We start from the raw sequence: 16,273 nt of genomic DNA, 5'->3' as shown, positions 1-16,273 counted from the left end.
CTAACGAGCAAAATAACCAGCTTACATCATAATGACAGGATCAAATTCACACATAACAATATTAACCTTAACTGTAAATGGGCTAAATGCCCTAATTAAAAGACACAGACTGGCAAATTGGATAGAGCGTCAAGACCCATCAGTGTGCTGTATTCAGGAGACCCATCTCATGTGCAGAGACATACATAGGCTCAAAATAAAGGGATGGAGGAAGATCTACAAAGCAAATGGAAAACAAAAAAAAGCAGGGGTTGCAATCCTAGTCTCTGATAAAACAGACTTTAAACCAACAAAGATCAGAAGAGACAACAAAGGCCATTACATAATGGTAAAGGGATGAATTCAACAAGAAGAGCTAACTCTCACAAATATATATGCACCCAATACAGGAGCACCCAGATTCATAAAGCAAGTCCTTAGATACCTACAAAGAGACTTAGACTCCCACACAATAATAATGGGAGACTTTAACACCCCACTATCAACATTAGACAGGTCAATGAGACAGAAGGTTAACAAGGATATCCAGGACTTGAACTCAGCTGTGCACCAAGTGGACCTAATAGACATCTATAGAACTCTCTACCCCAAATCAACAGAATATACATTCTTCTCAGCACCACATTGAACTTATTCCAAAATTGACCACATAGTTGGAAGTAAAGCACTCCTCAGCAAATGTAAAAGAACAGAAATCACAACAAACTGTCTCTCAGACCACAGTGCAATCAAATTAGAACTCAGGATTAAGAAACTCACTCAAAACTGCACAACTACATGGAAACTGAACAACTTGCTCCTGAACGATCACTGGGTAAATAATAAACTTAAGGCAGAAATAAATAAGTTCTTTGAAACCAATGAAAACAAACACACAAAGTACCAGAATCTCTGGGACACAGCTAAAGCAGGGTTTAGAGGGAAATTTATAACACTAAAGGCCCACAAAAGAAAGCAGGAAAGATCTAAAATCGAAACCGTAACATCACAATTAAAAGAACTAGAGAAGCAAGAGCAAACAAATTCAAAAGCTAGCAGAAGACAAGAAATAACTACAATCAAAGCAGAACTGAAGGAGATAGAGACATGAAAAACCCTCCAAAAAATCAATGAATCCAGGAGCTGGATTTTTTGAAAAGATCAACAAAATAGATAGACCACTATCCAGATTAATAAAGAAGAAAAGAAAGAAGAATCTAATAGATGCAATAAAAAAATAGTACTGGAAGTTCTGACCAGGGCAATCAGGCAAGAGAAATAAATAAAGGGTATTCAAGTAGGAAGAGAGAAACTCCAATTGTCTCTGTTTGCAGATGACATGATTACATATTTAGAAAACCCCATCGTCTCAGCCCAAAATCTCCTTCAACTGATAAGCAACTTCAGCAGTCTCAGGATACAAAATCAATGTGCAAAAATCACAAGCATTCCTATACACCAATAATAGACAAGCAGAGAGCCAAATCATGAGTGAACTCCCATTCACAATTGCTTCAAAGAGAATAAAATACCTAGGAATACAACTTACAAAGGATATGAAGGACCTCTTTAAGGAGAACTGCAAATCACTGCTCCAGGAAATAAGACAGGACACAAACAAATGGAAAAACATTCCATGCTCATGGATAGGAAGAATCAATATCATGAAAATGGCCATACTGCCCAAAGTAATTTATAAATTCAGCACTATCCCCAATAAGCTACCATTGACATTCTTCACAGAATTAGAAAAATCTAATTTAAATTTCATACAGAACCTGAAAAGAGCCCGCATAGCCAAAACAATCCTAAGCAAAAATAACAAAACTGGAGGCATCACGCTACCTGACTTCAAACTATACCACAAGGCAACAGTAAGCAAAACACCATGGTACTGGTACCAAAACAGATACATAGACCAATGGAACAGATCAGAGGCCTCAGAAATAACACTACACATTTACAACCATCTGATCTTTTACAACTTGACAAAAACAAGCAATGGGGAAAGGATTCCCCGTTTAATAAATTATGTTCAGAAAACTGGCTAGCCATATGCAGAAAACTGAAACTGGACCCCTTCCTTACACCTTATACAAAAACTAACTCAAGATGGATTAAAGACTTAAATGTAAGACCTAAAACCATGATAACCCTAGAAGAAAACCTAGGCAGTACCATTCAGGACATAGGCATGGGCAAAGACTTCATGAATAAAACACCAAAAGCAATGGCAACAAAAGCCATAATTGACAAATGGGATCTAATTAAACTAAAGAGCTTCTGCATGGCAAAAGAAACTATCATCAGAGTGAACAGGTAACCTACAGAATGAGAGAAAATTTTTGCTATCTATCCATCTGACAAAGGGCTAATATCCAGAATCTACAAAGAACTCTAACAAATTTACAAGAAAAAAAAATAACCTCATCAAAAGATGGACGAAGAATATGAACAAACACTTCCCAAAAGAAGACATTTATGCAGCCAACAAACATAAGAAAAAAATCTCATCATCACTTGTCATTAGAGAAATGCAAATCAAAACCACAGTGAGATACCATCTCATGCCAGTTAGAATGGCAATCATTAAAAAATCAGGAAACAACAGATGCTGGAGAGGTTGTGGAGAAATAGGAACGCTTTTACACTGTTGGTGGGACTGTAAATTAGTTCAAGCATTGTGGAAGACAGTGTGGTGATTCCTCAAGGATCTAGAACCAGAAATACCATTTGACCCAGCAATGCCATTACTAGGTATATACCCCAAAGGATTATAAATCATTCTACTCTAAAGACATATGCACACATATGTTTACTGAAGCACTGTTCACAATAGCAAAGACTTGGAACCGACCCAAATGCCCATCACTGATAGACTGGATAAAGAAAATGTGACACATATACACCATGGAATACCATGCAGCCGCCACAAAAAAAGGATGAATTCATGTCCTTGGAAGCTGGAAACCGTCATTCTCAGCAAACTAACACAAGAACAGAAAACCAAACACCACGTTCTCACTCATAAGTGGGAGCTGAACAATGAGAACACATGGACATAGGGAGGGGAATATCACACACTGGGGCTTGTCAGAGGGTGGGCAGCTAGGGGAGTGACAGTATTAGGAGGAATAACTAATGTAGATGACGGGTTGATGGGTGCAGCAAAGAACCATGGCACACGTATACCTACGTAACAAACCTGCATGTTCTGCACATGTATCCCAGAACTTAAAGTATAATAAAAATAAATTTTAAAAAATTATTTAAGGCCAGGCATGGTGGCTCATGCCTGTAATCCCAGCACTTTGGGAGGCCAAGGCGGGCGGATCACGAGGTCGGGAGATTGAGACCATCCTGGCTAACACAGTGAAATCCCGTCTCTACTAAAAAAAAAATACAAAAAATTAGCCGGGCGTGGTGGCGGGCACCTGTAGTCCCAGCTACTTGGGAGGCTGAGGCAGGAGAATGGCGTGAACCCCAGGGGGCGGAGCCTGCAGTGAGCTGAGATCACGCCACTGCACTCCAACCTGGGTGACAGCGAGACTCCATCTCAAAAAAAAAAAAAAAAAAAAAGATTTAAAAATCTAAAATTCATATGGAGCCCCCCAAAAATGCCCAAGTAGCCAAAGCAATTCTAAGCAAAAAGAACAAAGCTGGAGGGATCCCATTTCTGGGCTTCAAATTATATTAAAAGGCTCTAGGAACCAAAAACACATGGTATTGGTATAAAAATAGACACATAAGTCAATGGAAAAGAATGGAGAACACAGAAAAAGAGCTACATATTTACAGCCAATTGGTCTTTGACAAATTTGATAAGAACATACGCTGGGGAAAGGACACATTATTCAATCAATGGTACTTGGAAAATTAGATAGTCATACACAGAAAAATGAAACTGGGCCCCTATCTCTCAACAGTAACACAAATTAACTCAAAATGGATTAAAGACCTAACCATAAAAGGCGAAACAATAAAAATCCTAGAATAATACCTAGAAAAAAACTCTACTAGACATTGGCCTAAGCAAAGAATTTTTGAGCAAGTCCTGAAAAGCAAATACAACAAAAACAAAAACAGACAAATGGGACTTTATTAAACTAAAGCTCTTCTGCCCAGCAAAAGAAATAATCAACAGAATAAAGACACAATCTGCAGGATGGGTCAAAATATTTGCAAACTATCCATGTGACAAGGCCTAATATCCAGAATACATAAGGAACTCAAACAACTGAACAACAACTAAAACAATGAATGATATCATTAATAAGTGGCCAAAGGATATGAATAGATATTTTTCAAAAGAAGACACACAGGTATATGAAATAATACTCAGCATCAGTAATCATCAGAGAAATGCAAATTAAAATCACAATGTTATATCATCTTGACCCTGTCAGAATAGCTATTACTACACACTTTGGGAGGCTGAGGCAGGTGGATCACCTGATGTCAGGAGCTTGAGACCAGCCTGCCCAACATGGCAAAACCCCATTTCTACTAAAAAATACAAAAATTAGCCAAGCATGGTAGTGCATGCCTGTAGTCCCAGCTGCTCGGGAGGCTGAGGCAGGAGAATTGCTTGACCCAAGAGGCAGAAGTTACAGTGAGACAAGATTGCCCCACTGCACTCCAGCCTGGGAGATAAAGCAAGACTCTGTCTCAAAAAAATAAAAGTAAAAAAATAATAACAGATGTTGGCAAGAATGCAGGGATAAGGGAGCTCATATACTGTTGGTGGGAATGTAAATTACTACAACCTCTATGGTAAACACTACGGAAATTTCTCAAAGAACTGAAGATAGAACTCCTATTTGATCCAGCAATCCCACTACTGGGTATCTACCCAAAGGAAAAGAAATCTATATATCAAGAAGATACCTGCACTCATATGTTTATTGCTGTTCTATTCACAATAACCAAGGTATGGCATAAACCTAAGTGTCTATCAACAGATGATTGGAGAAATAAAATGTGGCATATATACACAATGGAACACTATTCAGCCATAAAAAATAATGAAACCACATTTTCTGTAGCAACATGGATGACACTGAAGGCTTTAGTGAAACGAGTCAGACACAGAAAGACAAATACCACATATTCTCACTTATAAGTGGGGGCTATTAATAAATAATGTATACCAATGGACATCAGGTATGGAATGATGCACAATGGAGACTCAGAAGGGTGAGGGGGTTGGAGGGAGTGGATGATGATAAATCACTTAATGATTATGATGTACTTTATAAGGGTGATACCTTAAAACTCCTGACTTCACCACTATGAAATCTATGCATGTAACAAAATTGTACTTGTACTGAATAAATTTATACAAATAAAAAGAGATGCCTGATAATAAGACACTAATTGACCATAAAAATGTATACTAGCCCATTAACATGAGCTGATGGGTTTGTCAGCTGGTCAGAATCTTTGCATAAATCAAGTTGAAAGGTTAGTAAATGAAGTCTGGGAAACGTGTTAATATAACTTTCAGAATGAGCACAAAGTATGATATAGTCATGAATTATTTACATCATTATACAAAGTTGCCTATTGGAGAGGAAGCTTTCTATGGTCGAATCACAAGGTGCCCCAACCTGTGAATGTCAGTCACTCTTTGAGCAACTCTGGTGCTTGTTTAATGGACTCATGTACAAAACAGCCATGGTGATGGGCTGGAGGTTATGCATGAGGTCAACAAAATGGATTTTCTCTTCCCACAGCTTCTCTGCCTGCTGAAACAACTCATTACTCAAATGTCAATGATAGTGATTATACATTAAGTCCCAGATTGGCATGCATTCTCCACTGATTGATTATATTGGACCTCTTCCACCACAGAGAGAGAAGAGCATTTTTTTCCACTGGATTAGACAATTATCCTATATATGAATATGCCTTCCTTGGCTGCAGCACTTCTGCCCGCATCATCAAGCACAGACATATGACAACATTTGTATTGTCATTATGCTATTCTGTGCAAAATGGTTTCTGATCAAGGAACTAATTTTACCACAAAAAAAAGTACAGTGAAGACCTCCGACTTAGGGAATTGACCAATATTACTATATATATATATATATTTCTTTACATAGAAGCAGCTGCTCATCTAGATAATTGGAATATCCTACTAAAAACATGTCGGTAGTTGAAAAGCACCATCTGCAAGGCTGCAAAAACCCCATAAAACGCAGTCCTTTATTTGGATCAATGACTTACATGTGGTGCTTTTTAGTTTCATGACCAAAATGCGTAATTTCAAGACTAGAGAGATAAAAGTGGGAGTGGTTTCTTTTACTATCATATTCAACAATCTATTTATTATATACTCTTGTTTCTCACTCCCACGAGTCTGAGGTCTGTCAGTCTAAAAGGCTTCCCAAGAAAGGAGTGACTTCACATAAGTAGGCAACATCTGTCCTGGTGACATGGAAGTTGAGACTGCCACCTGGCCAAGTTAGGCTCCCAGTGCCACTGAATCAACTGGTCAATAAAAAGGGATTGATTCCAGCTATCAAGTGGAAATAAACACCATCAAAGTAGAGAATTATGCCTAAAATCTAAGGAGTTCTCTGAGAAACATGTAATTACTTCAAGTTCAGTAGTAGATATTAATTAAAGACCACAGGGATGCAATGAAAGCAGGGTCACTAAAGACTCAGATGCTTTAGGAATTCAGATTTGAGTCTTCTTACTAGATAAAAAAATAATCCCAACATAGAGAGGAATGGCTGAGGGAAAAGGGAATCTGGAGCAGGGAGTATTAAGTGTAACTATTATTTATAGCTTTATAACTAGTTACTGAAAAGAGGACTGTAGCAGCTATGCCTGTTCTCCCTCTTGTTGAGGAGGAATTACAAGCATCCTCCACATAACCTTTTCTTGGGGGGCTAAGTAAAAATAAAAATGTGTAGCTGAAACACTGGCAATCAGAGCTGACCAGAAATTTTGCTATTCTAAGAAACATGCTCCTTATAATATAGACGGATGTCCCCTAGTAGAGTACAAATGTGTCTTTTCTGTAATAAACTGCCTCCACATCATCATACTGCAGTCCACTGACACTAAGCCTCTGAAGAAGACAGCACTATAAATCTGAGGAAGATCAGTTTAAATGATGCTAATCATAAGGAAAAATCAGGATGAATCATTGTCTCATTGTCTTAAGGAGAAATTAGTATCCTTTGCTCTTATCCTGAATGTGGACATACTTTCCCTAAGTTCCATTGCTGTTAGTAGCTACAACCAAGCTGACAAAAGAGAAGGCAAACTTATTTTCTTTATCTGCCTTTCCCAGGATCTATCTGCCTCTAAACTAATTATGAGACTCAAGATGTTTATCTTAATGAACTTTCCTAAAACTAGCCAGTAGCAAACTTCCCTTCTTGACACAAAAGAGGAGCCAATAAAATAGGAAAATAAGATTTTTTTAAATTATGGAATAGAACCTGGGACTGCCACTGCCCAATTGGAAGAGAAGTATTAGACTAATCGCCCAAATATGACTTAATCCAGATTTTTAACATGTCCTTGCTCCCTCCAATTTCTCAGAAACACCACCTTGGTAACCAGTGCTGCTGTGAGATGAGAAAAGAGCAGGACAGAACTGAAGTAACGAGCAGCTCTCTCACAGTGAGTGATTCACATCAGCTTCAGTCAAGCCAAGGCAAGTCACTGCAGCAATAAACCAGTAGCATGAAAATCAAAGTATCATTGAAACTCCTAAGTGAAGGAAATCTCCTCTCAAAGATAACCTTACAAAATTCAATTTGGTACTTTCTACAGTTTTATTGAGGTATAATTGACAAAACCTGTGTATATTTAAGGTGTACAACTTGACATTCTGGTATACATATATACTATGGAATAATTATCACAAGCTAACTGACATGTAAATCACCTCAATCAATCCCCTCACATAGTTATCTTTTTCTCTTGGGTGAATAAAAACACATAAGAACTACCCTCTCAGCAAATTTCAAGTGTACAATACAGTATTGCTAACTATAGTTACATTGTTCTAAATCTCACTCATCTGGCATCACTGAAGATTTGTGCCCTTTGACCAACATCAACCCGTTTGCTCCTCTTTCCAACCCCTGGCAAACACCATTCTACCCTCTGCCTCTGAGACAGCAAGATAGAGCTGAAGTAGCAACCAGCTCACTCACAGTGGGTGATTCACATCAGCAGCATCAAGACAAGACAAGGTAAGTTACTGCAGCAATAAACAGCAGCATGAACACCAAAGTATAAGTCAAACTCCTAAGTGAAGGAAATCCCCTCTCAAAGATCACCTTACAAAATTCAGTTTGATATGTCAAGCTTGAATATTTGAAATTACACATATAAATGTGATTATGCAGTATTTGTCTTTCTCTGACTGGCTTATTTCACTTAGCATAATGTCCTCCAGTTTCATCCATGTTTCCACAAATGGCAGGATTTTTTTCTTTTTTAAGGCTGAATAATACTTCATTGTATATATACACCACATTTGCTTTCTCCATTCATTCATTGATGGACATTTAGATTTTTTTCCATATCTTGGCCACTGTGAATACTGCTGCAGTGAACATGGGGGTGCAAATATCTCTTCAACATACCAATATTATTGCCTTTGGATAGATATGTAGTCAGAAGTGCAATTCCTGGATCATAAGGCAATTGTATTGTTAATTTCTTGAGGAACCTCCATACTGTTCCATAATGGTTGTACCAAGGTACATTCCCACCAACAGCATACAAGCATTTTCTCTACTCTACACCCTCTCCAACATTTGTTATTTCTTTTTTATGATAGCCATTAGAACATGTGTAAGATAATATGTTATTGTGGCTTTGATTTGCATTTCCCTGATGATTAGTGGTGCTGAGAACTTTTTCATATGCATCTTAGCCAATTGCATATCTTCTTTCGAAAAATATATATTCAAGCTCTTTACTCATTTTTTAATTGAGTTTTTTGGCATTCTGCTCTTGAGTTGAATGAGTTCCTTATATATTTTGAATATGAGTCCCTTATTAGAAATATGACTTGCAAATATTTTCTTCCATTCCGTACATTGACTTTTCACTTGATTATTTCCTTTGCTGTGCAGAAGCTTCTTAATTTGATGTAGCCTTACTTATCTTTGCTTTTGTGGCCTTTGTGTTTGGTGTCATATCTAAAAAATCATTGCCCAGACCAATGTCAAAAGGCTTTTTGCCTATGTTATCTTCTAGGAGTATTATGGTTTCAGTTCTTACATTTAAGTCTTTAATCCATTTTTAGTTCATCTTTGTACATGATGAGAGATAAATGTCCAGTTTACTTTTGCCACATGCAGGAATAGTTTTTCCAACATCATTTTTTGAAGAGTCTCTCCATTTTCCAGTTTTTATTGGCATCATTATCAAACATCAGTTGACAGTAAATGTGTAAATTTACTTCTGGGGTCTCTATTCTGTTCCACTGGTCTATATGTTCTGTTTTTATGGTTGTACCATACTGTTTTAATTATTATACCTTTGTAATATATTTTGAAATCAGGGAGTGTGATGTCAGCTGTTATCTTGCTAAATATTGCTTTGGCTACTCAGATCTTCTTTAATTTTTTCACATCAATGCTTTATACTTTTTAATGTATAAGTATTTTACCTCCTGAGTTACATTTATTCCTAAGTATCTTATTTCTTTTGATGCTATTTCAAATGGGCTTTTATTTCATAATTTATGTGTCAATTTTTGTCAGTGTATAGAAGCACAAGTGTGTTTTGTATGTCAAATCTGAATCCAGCAGCTTTACTAAATTTATTAATTCTAAATGTTTTTTACTAGTCATTAGAGTTTTTACATATATGATTATGTCAGCTACAAACAGATAATTTTACTTCATTCTTTCCAATTTAGGTGTCTTTCATTTCTTTTTCTTGCCTAATAGCTCTGGCTGGGACCTTTATTATTATGTTGAAAAAAAGTCTGTCATGTGGATATACTGTGTAATGCTAAGGTTCAGAATATGAATTATCCTGTTACCCAGGTAGTGAGCAAAGTATTCAATAATTTTTCAACCCTTGCCTTCCTCCTTCCCTCTCCACTTCAGTAATCCTCAGTGTCTTTTGTTGCCATCCTTATGTCCATGAGTGCCCAATGTTTAGCTCCCCCTTATAAGTGAGAACATGTCATATTTGGTTTCCTGTTCCTACATTAATTCGCTTAGAACACTGGCCTCCAGCTGCATCTATGTTGTCGCAAAGGACGTGATTTCATTCTTTTTTATGACTGTGTAGTATTTCATGGTGTATATGTACCACATAACCTTTATCTAGTCTACCACTGATGGGCACCTAGGTTGATTCCATGTCTTTGCTATTGTGAATAATGCTGAGATAAATATATGCATGCATGTGTCTTTATTATGGAATGATTTATATTCCTTTGGGTATATACCCAGTAATGAGATTGCTGGGTTGAATCGTAGCTCCATTTGAAGTTCTTTGACAAATCTCCAAACTGCTTTCCACAGTGGCTGAATTAATTTACATTCCCATCAGTAGTGTATAATTGCTCCCTTTTCTCTGCAACCTCATCAGCATCTGTTATTTTTTTACTGTTTTTTCTAACACTGCTTCAACATGATGTAGCTTACTTTAGCCTTCTGAACTTGTGTGTCTGTAACTTCCCTCTTTCTGAGAGAAACTGGCTTCCAGCACCTGCTATCCATTTACTTATTGGTTTTGGGTTTTTGTGTTTGAGATGGCGTCTTGCTCTGTCACCCAGGCTGGAGTGCAGTGGTGTGATCTTGGCTCACTGCAACCTCCGCCTCCCAGTTCTAGTGATTCTCCTGCCTCAGTCTCTTGAGTAGCTGGGACTACAGGTGCCCACCACCATGCCCAGTTAATTATTGTATTTTTAGTAGAGAGGGGTTTCACTATGTTGGCCAGGCTGGTCTCGAACTCCTCACCTCAAGTGACACACCCAGCTTGGCCTCCCAAAGTGTTGGGATTACAGGCATGAGCCACCACATCTGGCCCATTTTTTAACTTTTTAATAATCACCATTCTGACTGGTGGGAGATGGTATCTCATTGTGGTTTTGATTTTCATTTCTCTAATGATTAGTGATGTTGAACATTTTTTCATATGTTTGTTGGCTGTGTGTATATCTTCTTTTGATAAGTACCTGTCCATCTACTTTGCCCATTTTTTAATGGGGTTGTTTGGTTTTTGCTTATTGATTTGTTTAAGTTCCTTATAGATTCTGGATATTAGACCTTTATTGGATACATGGCTTGCAAACATTTTCTCCCATTCTGTAGTTTTCTGTTTACTCTGTTGATAGTTTCTTTTGCTGTGCAGCAGTTATTTAGTTGAATTAGGTCTCACTTGTGTATTTTTGTTTGTGTTGCACTTGCTTTTGGAGACTTTGTCAAAATAGTCTGATCTTCAACAATGTTGACAAAAACAAACAATGGGAAAAGGATTCCCTATTCATTAAATGGTGCTGGGATAACCAGATAGTCATATGCAGAAGATTGAAAATTGACCCTTCTCTTTCACCACATACGAAAATCAACTCAAGGTGGATTAAAGACTTAAATATAAGACCTAAAACTGTAAAAACCCTAGAAGAAAACTTATGAAGTACCATTTGGCAAAGATTTCATGACAAATTCTTCAAAAACAGTTGGAACAAAAATAAAAATAGGCAAGCAATGTTTTTCTTCAATAAGCCATTTTTCTAACTGAAATGTAAAAAATGTGTTTGTAGTGAGTGAGTGGAGAGCTTTAAGGAGCATGTGCTCTTCTTAAACTACTGTGTTATAGGACATTGCCATGGTAATGAGTAGCCAAAGGGAGTTCAGATGAAGGGTTTTGGAATGAGGGTCAAACAATCTTGAAACTGGGGTGTTGGACTGCTTTTCCTTTGGTCACTAAAGCCTCGTATGATTATATGAGAACCTATACTGAATAGAAACATAATTGCTGACTCCTATGTATTGAGTGCCTGCTAATAGTCTCATATTACTAAATATTTTATACACATTGTCTCTGATTCTGACAATTACCCTTCAAGATAGATATCACTGTCCCAGATGTATAGGCTAAAGCCAGACATTATCTGGAAAGAATTAGTGGAAGGGATAGGAAAGTTGGTTGCTTTTGTTAAATCAAGAAGCATAAAAGTAGTGTGTACTGTTTTGGTTGGATAGCCTCAGTAACAAAGAAAGGTGGATTTTTACCTAATAAGAAAATAACATGTCTTCTGAGGAAATATAAGGGAGCTTCAAAATGCTGACACTGCCCCCTGGCTCTTTGGTCTAGGGTGGGAGAGGAAAAGCAGTAACAATTAGTGATACATACAAGGTAGGTGGTTTCCATGGGGCAGAGTCAAGTTTTCTTTAAGGGAATGTGTTAGTAAAGGTTCTCTGAAGAGAACAATAAGATATGTATATGGAGAGAGAGATATGTATATGTATATGTATATGGAGAGAGAGACTTGTTCGAAAAGACTGCCTCACATGATTGCGGAGTCTGGCAAATCTGAAAACTGCAGGGCAGGCCAACTATTTGGAAACCCAGGGAAGAGTTGCTGATGTAGCCTTGAGTCCAAAGGGGATCTGGACACAGAATTTCTTCTTCCTCAGAAGACTTCAGTTTTTTTTTCTGAAGGCCCTCAACTCATTGCATGAGGCTTACTCAGATTATTGAAGGTAATCTGCTTTAGTCAAAGTCTACGAATTTAAATGTTAATCACATCTAAAAAATGTCTTCACAACAACATCTAAATTGCTATTTGATCAACAACTGGATACCATAGCCTAGCCTAATTGGAAAATAAAATTAGCTATCACAGGAACGAAGAAAGAAGATAATTATATAAATAAGGCAGAAATATTGGGTAGAGTAAACTGAAATAGGATGAATGTCCTGGGTCAACAGATAGAATGGGTAGAAAAAAATAAATGAAAGACTAAAAGCATAAAAGGATCCATGAAATGAGAGACTACAGGAATTTGCATTTTGGAGTGCCCGATGATGAGAAAGATAAGAAGCGTGGTAAAATGGACGTTTCTTGAAGGGAGGGCCAAAACTAAGCTAGTGAAGTCCTGTACTATTGGAGGCCTGAGCAGATTAGTAGACTGAGTCTTTCTCATTATGGAAATGGAATGTTGTAGGGCACCATTCTAATTTCTTGGAGCAGTTCTTCTAGAAGCAGAAAGGGACTAATCACCTTAGCAGCAACTCATCAATATCAGTCCCTCTCTTGTGGTCAGAAAGCCCTAAGCTCTGGAAGTGGACCTGAGAAAGTAGATTTTTTTCCATATTGCTTCAGTTAAACCTACCAGCTAACTCAGACTTTTCTCAATTCTCCACCCACACCTTTAATATTCCCACTATCTAATTTGAGGTATTTATGAGATATCCAACTGTACGTGACACTCCACTATTTTACATTTTTGAGGCTCACCCAGTCCAATTGTCCCAAGTCAGAACTGGTTTATGGAGGCTGTCCTCCTGCTGGAATTTGGTCTGCTTGTTATCTTTGTATCTTTCTGGTGTCTCATGTGTGGCCACTGCTTCTGTCATGGTCTCTCCTCCTAAATTCCTGAGAATGACTCCTCAGCACTACTCCTTGCCTTGACCCAATGCAACTTGGTTCCAAATAGTCTTTCCTGTAGTGCCATAATAAAGCACACTCAAAGCCCTTTCTGAAAATATTTCTGACAATAGGTTTATCAAGGCTCATACATAACAAAACAAAAACAAAACAAATAACAATAACAAAGCCTATCTGCCCAATCTACTCTGAGGGGCTATTTTAGCTGATTCTGAGCTCCTATGTCCTGAACCCGGACAGCCTGCTAAATAAGAGTAACTGCCCAAACAATTTGTTTCATTCTACCAGATCCTAGATTCATATCTTACTGACTTCCAAAATCCCCTACTAGAAGGCTCCAAAAAAAAAAAAAGGGCTCCAAATTTGATATCATCACGGTCCATGTGACAACCCAGACACACCCTGAGAAACTAGTGACGTAATGGATTGAATCAGACTTCTCTAAATTATAATCTTGCATGCTATTTGCTGGCTGTGTGATTGCAGCAAGTCAGTATAAAAGATAAATATTAATTATGTGCTCAATATTGTATATTAAATGGAACTAGTCTCATGTTTGTGAAGCCAAACTACCAGACTACTCAGTAAAAGATCAATGTTGAGTCTGTTAAATGTAAATATAAATGAACAGAAATAGGACTTTCATCCTACTTGCATTCTCTGGTACAAGAGAAACTTAAGAACCTTGATTCTGCTCACTAATCAGCCAGAAAACCTTGATTACTATAGTATTTATAGCATCAAACATAGTAATGTAGAATATATAAACATGGAGGGATTATACCATTTACTTTTCAAAAGATTTCTTTAAACTGCAAGTTCTTCCACTTGGAATTATATACTATGAAATATTAAATATATGTCAAAACAGCTGATTCTAAAGCAAGCTGGAGAAATTGAATTTTTATTCTTGTTTACTCCTATTTCCACTCCATTATCTCAGCTGAGTTCTTATTTCTCTGAGAGCCAGAAAAGGAAACATTTCCTGAATATTCAAGGAGAAAAGAGAGGAAATAATGAAAGACACATTTCTTCTCACCCATTGTCCAGCACATTTCCTTCTTAGTAGATGCCAATGATAGGCAGACAACCAATAAACTAGAAGAACAGAAGTTACATTTTCTTCAACAATGGGCAGGTATAATATGTGTAAAATTGTGTATTTTCTTCAGTAAGCCTTTTTCTAGCTGAAATAGCATATAGGATGGGATTGTGAGTAATTTTAATGAGGACTGCAGAAACTTTATTTAGGTGTTGAAGTGGTGTGATGACAAAGATAAGAAGTATGAAGGACGATTTTGAACCAAGCAGTAACCCAGTCCAGAGAAAATGGGATTTCATTTAAGAGGTAGGAGCTTGGATTGGTTAAGAGCTTAGACTAAAGAGAGTACAGAGAACCTAGAAAAGAACTCAGGCCATACCTGGATTAAATTCTGGTAACTGAAGGGAAAGTAAAATGAATGATTGACATTAACATCTACTTTTCCTTGCACCTCCATTCCATTTTTAGATATACTGCTTTATTATTTCAGTTCACATTCCTGCTGGCCCTGCCTGGAATCCCATTTAATACATCCAATATTGAGAACAGAATTAATGTTTATCTTTTATACTGACTTGCTGCAATCTTTCCTGAAAAGGATATTTGTGACTTATGCAAAATTTGAGCTGAATTTGGCTAGGTCATATGCAATAAAACTGAAAGTTGATAAGGGGAACCAATTCCTGGGTGAGGCAGCAATATTGACACAAACAAAGTAAATTGTGCAAGCTCAGACAGGCTGATTTTAATTTCCAAAATACATGGCAATGACCATTATGCATTATTTCTGGAAGCGGAGGACTGCATACCAGACCATCCTCCCTCTCCAGGAAGCCTACTAGGAATATGTTCATACTATTACTTAGGTCACAGTAACAGGAGGCTGAGAGCTTTGTAGGGTCACAGATAGAGGCAGAAAGAAAGTCAGGCTACAGAATGCTCAGCAAAAGGGACCAGAATGCAAAAACCAAACCATGAACTGCAACAAAACTTGCAAAAACTTGACAAAGCTTTGTGAAAGAATAAGAATTATAGAGGAAACAAGGATAGGATCTCATACAGAAGGACATATAATTTGACCTTAGTGTGTGTCCTTGATACACGAAAACCACATGATTATCTCAATAGATGCAGAAAAGGCCTTTGACAAAATTCAACAATGCTTCATGCTAAAAACTCTCAATAAATTAGGTATTGATGGGACGTATCTCAAAATAATAAGAGCTATCTATGACAAACCCACAGCCAATATCATCTGAATGGACAAAAACTGGAAGCATTCCCTTTGAAAACTGGCACAAAACAGGGATGCCCTCTTTCACCACTCCTATTCAACATAGTGTTGGAAGTTCTGGCCAGGGCAATCAGGCAGGAGAAGGAAATAAAGGGCATTCGATTAGGAGAAGAGGAAGTCAAATTGTCCCTGTTTGCAGATGACATGATTGTATATTTAGAAAACCCCATTGTCTCAGCCCAAAATCTCCTTAAGCTGATAAGCAACTTCAGCAAAGTCTCAGGATACAAAATCAATGTGCAAAAATCACAAGCATTCCTATACACCAATAACAGACAAACAGAGAGCCAAATCATGAGTGAACTCCCATTCACAATTGCTTCAAAGAGAATAAAATACCTAG

General features: G+C 37.4%; 1 pseudogene; it reads left to right on the top strand.

Annotated features, from left to right (window-relative positions):
• The window catches only part of LOC116472432 (putative selection and upkeep of intraepithelial T-cells protein 1 homolog), a 61,451-nt pseudogene that overhangs the window by 36,883 nt on the left and 8,295 nt on the right, over positions 1 to 16,273 (top strand).

This window comes from Hylobates moloch, unplaced genomic scaffold (assembly GCF_009828535.3).
Source record: "Hylobates moloch isolate HMO894 unplaced genomic scaffold, HMol_V3 SCAFFOLD_8, whole genome shotgun sequence".
Classification (NCBI taxonomy): domain Eukaryota; kingdom Metazoa; phylum Chordata; class Mammalia; order Primates; family Hylobatidae; genus Hylobates; species Hylobates moloch.
The sequence above is the reverse complement of the archived record's forward strand: the minus strand, read 5'-3'. Positions and strand labels throughout refer to the sequence as shown.